The sequence below is a fragment of the Lissotriton helveticus genome, chromosome 8 (genome assembly GCF_964261635.1).
Source record: "Lissotriton helveticus chromosome 8, aLisHel1.1, whole genome shotgun sequence".
NCBI classification, from domain to species: Eukaryota; Metazoa; Chordata; class Amphibia; order Caudata; family Salamandridae; genus Lissotriton; species Lissotriton helveticus.
In genome coordinates this window covers 868274676-868286958 of record NC_136069.1, presented here as the reverse complement: position 1 = coordinate 868286958, position 12283 = coordinate 868274676, and positions in this window count along the sequence as shown.

Here is a 12283-nt window from a genome sequence, read left to right as displayed (position 1 = left end):
ACAAGAGAGCTTTAGTTCTTTTGACCAATTCTCAAGCACGCTCTTTGCTGAATTTGTCAAAGGAGCAATTTGATCAATGTGAATGGTCTTTTTGGTTAGATGTTCCTTTTTCTGATGTTCCCTCTGCGTCTTGTTCTTTTTCCAGTCAAACAGGTCCTCAGACAACTTCTTCTTCACCTTCCACGTCTTCTGAAGGTGGTGAGGAAGTTCTTCATCAAACCACTGGATCTTCTGTTAGATGTAGAAAATTACCTATTAGATTCAATGATTATGTTTTGGGTTGATATGTCATTCATTTTCCTGTTTCTTATTTTTCAATTTTATTTGGTTTGTTTCATTTGTTGAGAACATTGTGAAGGGGGAGAAGTTGTTGTATATTGTTGTTATGCTCTCGTGCTGTACTCAGCACGAGAGCACATCGATTGTATTTCCATGAACAGGGTTCTGTGTTCTGTGAGCTCCGTTCCATTCTAGTACTCTCAGCAACGAAAGTCAGTTGCTGGGAGTCCTGGAGTAGAGCGGCGGCGTCCTCTGTCGGTGTTCTTATAATCTATAAATAAAGAAGATTACTATCAGTATAACTGCTTCCTGACGTCTTCCTAAACACAACACCAGGTTTAGTAGAAGATCCTTCTTTATTGATAAGTAGATAGGTGGCAGGTTACAGGATAAGAAGATACAAGGAGAAAAACCCACCAGGAGAGAGCTACCAGCTCCTCAGCCTGAGATGACCAACTGACCTTCTAGTCACAGTCAGGCACTTAAACATTCCATGATGTCACAGGACATTCTGATGCAGTGGTAGAGGGGAAAAGATATAGAAAGCATTTACCACAGAAACGTTTATCGTTAGATCTTATAACAGGGAAACGTTCCTCTATTGGTCACATTGCATTAGCGACAAGCCCGCAACCTTCCTCTACGACTCCCCTTGAGTCTATGGACACAATCCAGGTGGAAGTCCATTCTGAGGGGGGAAAGTCAACCCTAAACTCTATTGGTAGCGATTCCCAACTTAGTACCTCTATAAAAAGCCTTAGTGGAGATAGCGTATTAATTGGGAGTACTGACAATCTGAACCCTTTAGAATCTCAACGAATTGTCCCTTTAAAGCGGAAGAGGAGCAAGAGTCCCCAGCAGGGGGGCACCTCTAAAATACCCAAAACTAACAGTAATCCCCAATTGATTCACAATCCCAAAACATTTATTAAATCACAACCCCCTATGGGTGTAACTAGCCCTTTAGTTCCCTCACAGTTACAATTGATTAACCAGGCCATTATTAATGACAGTTCTAGTAATGATGATGATGGTCTCCTAAGGAAAATGAAATTATTAGTAAAATCACTCATGCTTCCATTATTTGAACAGACAAGACTTATGAACACGAAGCTTGACCTTTTGGAAAATTTGGTTCTGGAAAATACAGGACTCTTGAAAAAGATAGTTCATGATCACCCAACACAATCTACCTTAGTTAGCAAACCTAGTTCATCGGTTGATGTTGGCAAAATTAAACGGCCACTACAGGCTTCCACCAAGCAATCTAATACCCAACCCAGCACATCTAATTCGGCTAGGGATACATTAAGGGGTGGGAACATGAAGACAGTTGATGTAAGGCATAATGATAAAAATCCTACTATTGCCCAACCCCCGATTACTGCTAGGGGTCCTACTCATTTAACAACTTTGACAAAGCCAAACTCTAGGGTTATGGAGAAACAAAGCAAAATTCAAAAGCTCTCCCCAGGAAAGTTCCTAGACAGGACTTGCCATTCATTAACCTACCACCGGAGGCTTCCCCCTTCACGATTATACCAACAGGAGCTGCACCCCTTATAGATGATAAAAACGAAACAAATGGGGACCTTAGAAACAAAGTCGTTTTTTGGTTAAACAAAAACAGACCCCTCCCCCCATCTTTTGCCCCGGAGATTTTGAGTGTTAGGCGGGTAGACTGGGTGGGACCCTGCCCGAAAGACCTAGAAGGTGATTGTATCATCATTAATTTTAGGGACCCTCGTGTGGTGAATTTCATAAGTAGGGAAGCTAGATTTGGGAGGGTGGGGGATGTACAGTCGTTGGGCCTAAGATACTTCTACCCCAAAAGACGTAATGCTCCTTTGTTTAATCCTTTAATGAGCAATAGACCCTTTGGAAGAATTCCAGTTGATAGGAATTTTTATTCCCCGTCTTTCCCCCACCTATATAACCGCTTTGAAGCCCTTTCTGGTTTGGGGAGTAACGACTGACTCTCTTCTATACCCAGTGGTGAGAGCCATCTTAACGATTCTGGAAAAGGGGTAGTAGTTTCATGTAGTATAACATGTCCAGCTAGTAAAGAAGGGGTGACATCTATCTCGGAAGTGGCGAATGGCAGTATCATAGTGGGATATTCACATGATGATGATGTTCTTGTACTGAATGTAATGGAGGCTTCTGAACATGAGTTGATGGGTTTAGATGTTGTGGTTTCTTCACATGAGGATCCGATTCTGAAAATAGCCTCATGGAACATTGCAAGGCTCAAAGGGAGACTACCTTCAGCTGAATGGGGAGCTTTTATGGATTCATTTGATGTTTTAGTCTTTCAGGAGACCTGGGCCCCAGAACAAATCTTTCGTATGGGCTATTTGAACTTTTATAAACCGGCAACAAAGGGTACCAAGGGCAGAGCTGTAGGAGGCTTAGTAATTTGGGTAAGGCAGTCCATTAATTGTCGATCAATTGAAATCCCTGTGAATAACCCCGATATCTTGGGGATAAAAATGGGGATGGAAAACCAGGAGAATATATTTTTAATTAATATTTATGCACGGGGTCAACCTGGTGGGAAATGCCCGGCTATTTTGGATGATCTGGACTCCTACTTAGAGTCAATTGGGCGTGACAACTTTATACTTTTAGCAGGGGACTTAAATTGTACTTTTTAACCCCAGAAGCATCAGGACGAGGGTTTATGTTGGGAGGAAGATGTTATGTGGAACATCCCGAACTTGTCTCTGAATTGTATCAACAGGAGTACTGAGGCTGCTTTGCATTGGTTAGGGTTATGTTTGGAGTGGGGTTTGAGAGCGACCAACGGTCGTACGAAGTCTGATAAGACTGCCCATTCTACTTTTGATAATGGGATCAGTAAGAGTAAAATAGATTACTTTCTGGTTAAAATGGAGTATTGGCCCCATGTAATAGATATGGTAGTAGTGGACAGGCCAGAGACTGATCATAACCCGTTGTCTTTAAGCCTGACTCTCTCTCGTGCCACAGAAAGATCTCAGGCAGCCACATGTGTTACCGCAGAAGCTGTTTTGACGAACGATAGAAGGCGGGTTAAATGGTGTAGGGTACTAGCGAACCCAGCCATGCTGGATGGTATTTCAAATGTAGCTTCTGCAGTGTTAATGGCCATGTGTGATTTACCCTCCGCTATGGAGGCGTCTCACGAGGTCACTGATCTTCATGACCAGTGTTTTACCAAATTAAAGGCTATCCTCACCCTTCCACAGAAGCACAGTAAAGAGAAAACGCCCAGCTTTAGTAAGAAATTGTATAACAGAGATTGTAGGGAGGCATTTAGTGGTCTTAAAAAAGCAATTAAATCACGAGTAACATCAGATATATGTTAGGCCCAGTGGGTGGTGAAACGAGAGTGGGATGAAAGGAATTGGTCCGACCTATATGAGGCTAGTCTGTCTTCTAACCATATCAAGTTCTGGGAAGTTGTCAAATGGGGTAGAAACCCTGAAACACAGATCCCAGACACTAATGTTTCGGCTGAAACATGGGTCGATTTTTTCTCGTCCCAGTTTAGAGGTTCAGAACATGAGAGTAGAGATACTCTAGTGACACGGTCCTTGTCTCAGCCACTGTCCATCCACTGCTTGGTGTTTACCAATGAAGAGGTCGAGTCGGCGCTCCGTTTAGTTCAAGTCGGGAAAGCTCCAGGGATGGATTGCATCCCGGCTGACCTTTTTAAATCTAATCCCCAACTCTGGGTTTCTTACATTACCCAGGTTGCCAACGCAATTGCAAAAGGGGCAAGGATCCCAGTTTCTTGGAAAGGGGCTGAGATCTTACCCGTTTTTAAGAAAGGCGATTGTTCGAACCCTAGCAACTATCGTCCTATTAGCTTAATAGATTCTTTGCAATTTTTTTTTTGCTAGGATGATTCTTGCTAGGGTTCATGGGTGGATGGAGATGGAGAGCATTCTCTCTCCATTACAGGCAGGATTTAGAGTAGGTACTAGTACTATTGACCAAGTCTTCCGATTTGTCCTGATTTTCTTGAAAGTAGTATTATTGGGTGGAGGGACTATCTATGCTGCCTTCGTGGACCTTAAGTCTGCCTTTGACCTTGTGCCAAGGGAAAAGATGTGGGCAGTTCTGGTCAAGATTGGTCTACCGCCCGAACTACTCGAGATCCTGGTTAGATTGCATGAGAACAATTTTGCCAAAGTGAGGTCGGGGAGACAAGGCCAGGTAACGGACAGTTTTCCTGTCACAAGGGGTGTTCGTCAAGGATGCGTTTTGGCACCCACCCTTTTTTTATTATTTATTAACCAGGTGGTGAATTATTTTGAAAACACACCAACAGACGCACCAGTTCTGGGTGGGACTAAGTTCCCGTTGCTCATCTTTGCAGATGATACACTAATTCTCTCTAAGACCCGTAGTGGTCTTCAAAAGGCAATCAATAGATTTGAGGATTTCTGTAAAACAAATGAACTGCAAATTAATGTGAGCAAAACTAAATTTATGGTTTTTACTAAGAATCGTCAGGTTAATAGTCATGTGAACATGAATGGTGTGGCACTAGAACAAGTGAATGTAATGACATATCTCAGAGTGACCCTGGATTATCGCCTATCTTGGAAGCCACAGTTGGAGGCACTCCATTTACGATCCGCCCGCCTAATGGGCTGCTTGATTCAGGAACATAGACTGTCCCTGACTAAAAGGGTTTCACCTGTATTAAAAATCTATGAACTGAAGATTAATTCCGCAATCCTGTATGGGGCCGATTTATGGGGCCATACAAACCTCACACCCTTAGCTAGGGCCAAAACTAATTTTTGCGTAAACTGGCAGGCCTACCACTATCTTCTCTAATCAAACCACTTTTGATAGATATGGGTTGTAAACCGATAAAAGAAATGGCACAATATCGGCTTATAGCTCTATGGAGACGGATCTGGACGTCTCCAGATCTGAGCCTCTTTGCTAATGAATTAGCAGAAGTGAGATCGATTAGGGGCTCATGTAATATCCCATGGTTCCGGGAAGTGAAAACAATCCTAGAAAGCATGGGACTTAGCCAATTGTGGGCCAATCCAGGGTCTAACACATTTCCCTCCAAACAAGAATACAAACTGCTTTTCTGGGCTTCTGTTAGATCCCGCTCTGTTGTTTTGTAAGATACACCCTCCCTAACAGGTTGTTTCTTGGCTTACAAATTGATTCCCGTATTTGAGATCTACTGGGATGTTATTACCAAGATTTGGACAAAAATTATATCACCAGTTTAGAGTGGGGTCTCTACCTGTGAGGTCTTTTACCAAGAAATGGGCTGGTCACACAACTGAGTTTTGTTCTTGGTGTATTGACCAAAAGGAGAGTGTGGGACATCTCTTTTTTGCCTGTCCGGCTTACTCAGCAGCAAGGAAAAAATGGATTGGGCCCATAAGTCGAAAGCTAAATGTTGGAGGGTGTAATAAGGCACTTTTGGCTTTAAGAACAAATACCTCAGAGATCGTGGTCATTGGAGTAGCTAAGTTTCTAGGGTGGGCTTGGATTACTAGACCTAGACACCATCTTGTGCAGTGATTTTAACATTTATATATGGTCTTTTTATTCATTCATTCATACTGAGTCTTTAAAATCTGTTGTTTAATTCTTGTTTTAATGAATTCAAAGAATTTTTTTTTTAAGGAACTCGAGATGAGATGAATTGTATCGCCCTAAACACTATGTTGTACATATCATCTGGTCTTTTTTAATATTATCTGTAAATTGTATACTGTCTTTTATGATGTATTAATCGAAATAAAGACGTATGAACTGAACTGACAAATACCATGCGTTTCAATGATCTTACCTATACCCTACTACCTCGGATCCATCCTGAGCTTGGGAGTCACTGGCCAACACACATGCTTATGCAACCCTCAAGAACTAACCATGAATCTATTGTTGAGGATGAGACAAATCATGTGTATCACAGTACTAAAATCATGCCTAACCTGGTATTGGCTGTCAGCTCGTGGATGACTGAGAGGGATCACAGCAGTGGAAGTAAGGAGTTAAGATATAGTTGTTGGGAAGTAGGTCTTGCATGTATGTTAAAACCACTTCTTCTCCTCAGGGAAAATTAAACATTACTATTTCAACTCTTCTGCTGTAATGACCCTTATCAAATGTCTTTACTCGGCCATGGGTGGGACTGTGAAAGACACCCTCGTGATCCCTATGAGTTGAAGCGGACTGGCTTCCAAGTAGAGGAATATGGTGAACGATGTCAATAATGTATGTGAAGAAATAATTAATTCTTTGACATTTTAGCACCACAATGTAATGGAAGGACAAGTAGTCAATTATCTTTATTCATCTTGTAAAATCCTAAACCAAAAAAAGAGCATACCTTAAAATATAATTACATACATTATTAATACAAACTGTAAAGTCCTTAAAACCTACAAGAAGCTGCAGCCTAAAATGGTTCAAAAAAGGTATATACTATACTTCATTATTTACACATTCCAGACGAGTTAAACATTTTTATACACTCTGTCTGCAGAACAAAATTTACTACCGCACTGCAGACCATTGAATCCCCTATAATCAAGTATATCAGTACTGGTACATATGTGGTGAAAATAGAGGTTTTAGGAATTTCCTTCTTGGATCAATACATAATTTACATAATAATTTAAAGTGCATAGTAGGGTGAAGGAATATCCTATCACACGGACATGTGAGCTTGTCTTTATTCCACTATGTCATTGTAGGTGATGCCACCAAATAATGAACTGGACTTAACAAAATTGTGTACGTATTTATCTATGAAATGTGTTTGGGATATTTAAAAGATAGAGTTGGACACCATCCTGATAAACTGTAGAGAAAACATCTATATATGATTCAACACGAGCTTGCTCTTGTTCTCTATTGGTGGTACTTAATGACATATATTGCCTCCTTGAGTAACTATTAACCAACTTTGCTTCTCTGCAAGAGCTGGTGATTGCCAAATTATTTTACAAGGTTTTAATATCTTGTAACAAAGGAATCTTATCAGCGTGGTCTAAATCAAGGTAATCCAAGTGGGACCTAAAGATCCTTAATGTTTTTCCAGACATCCACCAGGATGCCATCTAGGCCTGCCACCTTTCCTTTACAACATTCATCTAGTGCAGATATTAATTCCTTCCTTATTACTTCATTCAGAGAAAATTTGATTCTAGTTACTGATTTTGATAAATCATTATTGAATATAGCATTATTGTCCGTTCAAAGATTAAACACTGAAAAGTGATTTATCCAATCTTGGGTAGAAATACACAAGTCTTGAGAATGATAGTTTATCCCCCCAAAAGTCTGGTTTATTGCTTTCCAATACAAGGAAATGTCATTGGCTTCAGATGATTGCAAGAGGTTTATCCAGGCTTCTTCCTGGAGTTGCTTTTACCTACGAGCCAATGCTTGCTTTTATGATGCCCAAAGACTATGAATCTCCACCCTTTCCCTTGGTGTTGAATGTAGAGCAGTTCTCAGGTTCATAAGAGCGGTTCTGCAAGCCTTGTCAAACCAGCCCTTAACTTTCCATTTCCTACTGTTTCTGAGATGTTAATATGTGATTGCACAATAGAAGTATGCTCTGCTGTATGATCCAATCATATCATAACATCATGTTCTATACTAATTAATAATTGAAACTATACATTCGTCATGATCTACACTAGATGATTTCATTCTCATTCCCTTGGATGTAACATTCTAGTTTCACCTAGATGGTAACTTTACATACAAAGGGACGTTAGTTTTCAAAATCAAGGGGTTATGGTCACTCACTGATTAACTTTCAACATGGAGTTCACAACATTTATTATCTTGTTATGACAGCGTATAATGTGATCAGTTGTCGAACGAGTCTCTCTCCCCACAAATGTAGGGAGGGGAGTTACTTTACGGTTGCTACTTTGTTCGGCTGGTTTTAAATTGTATGTATCCAACAACATGTTCAATCTTTGTCATAAGTATTATGTGGACATTTATTTAATGTCCCTCCCTCTGTATCAATAACTCCACAAACTTACTTTGACGGAAGGGGGCATATACCAATATTAAAATCCCCTGCTCATGTAATAAATGGATTCTTAGTACTGGAGTGTATGATGAAATATGTCATTTCCCAGAGCCAAAACCACCTCCCCTCGGCTAATGGCAAATGTATTATTGTAGAAAGTTACGATCAGTAGATCAGGGCTTCCTTTTGACTACAGAAAAACTAACTGATGAAAGGGTGAAACTATAAAGGGCGTAGACATTAGAAAAGGGGGTACAGTTGAACTCAGACCATCAAAACCATTCTTTGTTACCCCTGTCATAAATGTAGTAGCAGGCTTTTTGTTCTGAAAAAAAATAAATGTAGTAGCAGAAGTAGATACTGATAGAAAACCCTCAATAAAAAGCGGGGTCTATTGCCCATGTCTCCTGTAAACATATTACATGTGCCAAAGAAGCAGTGCCTGCCAATCTGTCTTAAAAGTTTCCATGAGACTATTATGATCTTGGAGGTGTTTTATCAAGATCAGAACCTAGGACTGGTTGTCAGGATAGGGTGTTGCCATTACAATGATAAGCTTTAGAAAATATTTGCCTTTTATAACTTTTGCATTCTCTCCGAGGCAGTAAAAACTAAAAGTACTCACTCCCTCTGTTACCAGATAACCCAGGGTACCCAGTTCTCGTGACTCTCAACATATTGACCTGGCTTATAAAACAAGCCCATAGAAACAGCTTTAATTTTACTAGGCAATTCATTATTTGACATTTGAAGGGCGGTTAGCTGTTCCGATATCTGATTAACAAAGACAGGAGAACAAAAATGAATCATAATACAATCACCAGTCAAAGATTTCCTCGATGTATCAATCCACTGTACTCTCCATACTATCAAAATGTCCGCAAATAAATTATAGAACAAACGTCTGTGACAGAAAATGTACCAATTTGTTTTTTTAAATCCCTCCATATGTCTGGTCTGGATGAATGAGGAGGAGGGAGTCCTTTTAATATTATGGCCTATGGTGTAACCTCTGGAGGTAAAATGTATTATTTACTAATTACCCTCAAGTGTCATTGATGATAGAAGCACTTTGGCACCCCAAACAGAAGTGCACAAAAAATGTTATGTTATGTTAGGCAGGTTTGTAAAGCACACGGCTGCCCCAGCAAAGGGGCGTCCCGGCGCTGAAACCAGATTAGTACGGCTGGAGACAACAGAACAACTTATAACGAAGGAAACAAGAATGTTTTGATCGCTTTGCGAAAGGGCAAATAAAGCTGGAGGGTATGGATGGAGATGGGGAGGGAATTCCAGAGCCAAGAAGCCAGCACTCGAAAGGAGGGTCCGCCAGCACGCGCCCTCCGCACCCTAGGGACAACCAGCAGGTTCTGTCCCATGGAACGGAGTTGACGGGAGGGAGTATAGAAAGAGTGCAGGTCAGACAGAATGCTGGCCGATGAGAAGTTAAGAATTTTGAAAGTGATACAAAGGGCCTTAAATTCGATACGCCTGGCAACGGGAAGCCAATGGAGGCGGTGGATAGCATTGGCGATAGAGCATTGCCTTGGCATGCCAAGGAGCACCTGGCCAGCGGCGTTCTGAACCCTTTGAAGTCTAACAATCTCGGTCTGATTAGCTCTGGTGTAGAGGCAGCTAGCATAGTCCAGTCAGGACAAAATCAGAGCCTGGACAACAGCTTGCCTTACTGAGGGATTGAAGTAGCCCAGAAGGTGTTTAAGCCCCCTCAGCAGCCCAAAACACGTCCCAGCCACCTCCTTAGTTTGAGTTCTAAAGTTAAGGGCAGTGTCCAGCCAGACCCACAGGTTCTTTACCGCCTGTTTGGGGGCGGGTGCCACCCCCAGAGTGGCGGGCCACCAGTGCTCACACCACAACTCTGGGTCTCTCCCCACTAACAGAACCTCAGACTTACTGGCGTTGAGTTGTAAACAGTTGTCCGTCATCCACCCAGCGATAGCCTTGAGATCGCTGCAAAACTTGCAGGCGTCTCGAGTAGCATCGCTGGTGAGAGTGACTACCAACTGAGTATCGTCTGCATACGACACCACCGTAAGCCCTCTGTTCTTAGCCACCGCTGCCAGTGGTTGCATATACAGATTGAACAGGGTGTGGCTCAAAGCAGAGCCCTAAGGAGCCCCCTGATTGACAGCATAAACTCTAGGTGAAAAAGGAGGGGTAATCAGCTGGAAAGTCCACCTAGACAGAAAGGAGGTGAACCAAACCAGCGCGCCATTGACTATGCCTGCGCCTCCAAGCGCCTGAGCAAAATCTGATGGGAAACCGTATTGAACGCAGCACTGAGATCAAGCAATATCAGTGCCGACGTGAGACCGGCATCAAAAACCCATCTCAGATGTTCAGTTACCGCCAGCAGGGCAGACTCCATGCTGTGACCAGGGCGGAATCCATTCTGAGATGGGTCTAGAAGATTGTTAACCTCCAGGTAATCCGTCAGAATGGCATTGACGTGGACCTCAGATATTTTCGAAACCCAGGGCAGGAGGGAGATGGGGCGGAAACTCTTCAACTTAGTGGCATCCAAATTAGTTTTTTAATAGAGGAATCACTTTAGTATGTTTCCAAGCGCAAGGCACAGTTGCTGTGTTAAGCGAGAGGTTGATCACATGACACAGCAGGGGGATGAGCACAGGAAGGATTCTCAATGCAAATACTCGCTTCAGGGGGTCAGACGGGGAACCAGACATGACCTTCCTGCAAATCACTGAGAGTTTCTCCTGAGAAATGGCGGGGAGAGTAGTCAGCGAGCAAGAGGTTGAGGGCAGGGCCATGAGAAAAGTAACTGGTGCAACCAGGGGAAAGGATTGGTAAATCTTCTCTACCTTCTCCACAAAAAAGAAAAAATGGTACCCGCAATACAATGTAATTCATTTGTACCCAAGTATATATTCAGTTTAGACTATGACAAAAAACAACATTCTTAGTACCATATTCACATGTTTCCCTTAATGTGGTTTATTGGCTCCAGACCTGGAAAGAGCCACCTTAGAATAAACAGTATTTTTCTCTATTTCCAGTGCCAGGCAAGACTCTCACCAAATCTGCAAATGTGCAGTCACTAAATTCATGCTGCTCTTTTTGCCTCAGCGTATTCTCTGAATATTTTTCCTTAAATTAGTAAATAACCCCAAAAATATATTTGGCATCGGTATTATGTGAAAGAGGCCCACAATAACTGTCAAGTCGGCCTTGACACTGTACTCCAGGATCCCTTTTGTGCATTACTCTGTGTGAAAGGGGCATTCCATGGGTGTTGCTGTGGGTGTTCCGAAGCAACACCCATGGATCCTGATGCATTCTCAGAGTTACAAGATTTCATAATCCTTGGACTGCATCAGATTGTAATGCCTCCCCAGGGGAGGTGCAAAAGTGGTGCAATGAGGAGAAATACCTATATTTCTTCAGGTATTTTCCTTTCTGCATTCTGCAGCACACATAGGAGGAGGAAAACACTATCAGTAATTGTTTTTGTGCAGGAATGTGTCCCTTCTTACACAAACAAAAATCATCCCTGCAACGCGGGCACCCATTCACCACGGTGCAAGGGTGCCTGAGTTAGATCTAAGCAGCCTAGTGTGCGCCGGTGCAGAGGAAAGCACAGCAATGCATTGTATTGTTGTAAATACGTCTCATCCTTGCACATTCCCAATGAAGCAGCATGGCAGACAAGATGGCTTGCAGCGCCCCGCTGCATCCTTATCTTGAAAATATGCCTCTCAGTATCCAAAATCAGGGTCACCTGTCACAATGACTACTGCTAAACCCTGCATCAGTAGATGCATAGAGGAAAGTAACAATCAAGAGATGAGGTATGAACCCAGTCAAATCATGATACTTTATTGTAGTGTTTACAGGCTTTGCTACCTACCTTCCCAACATGATGATGGGATTGCAGCTCACCTTTGGGGGGCCGTTACAAGAACCAGGCAAAGCAGTTGGAGGTCTGACAGCTCTGTTTAA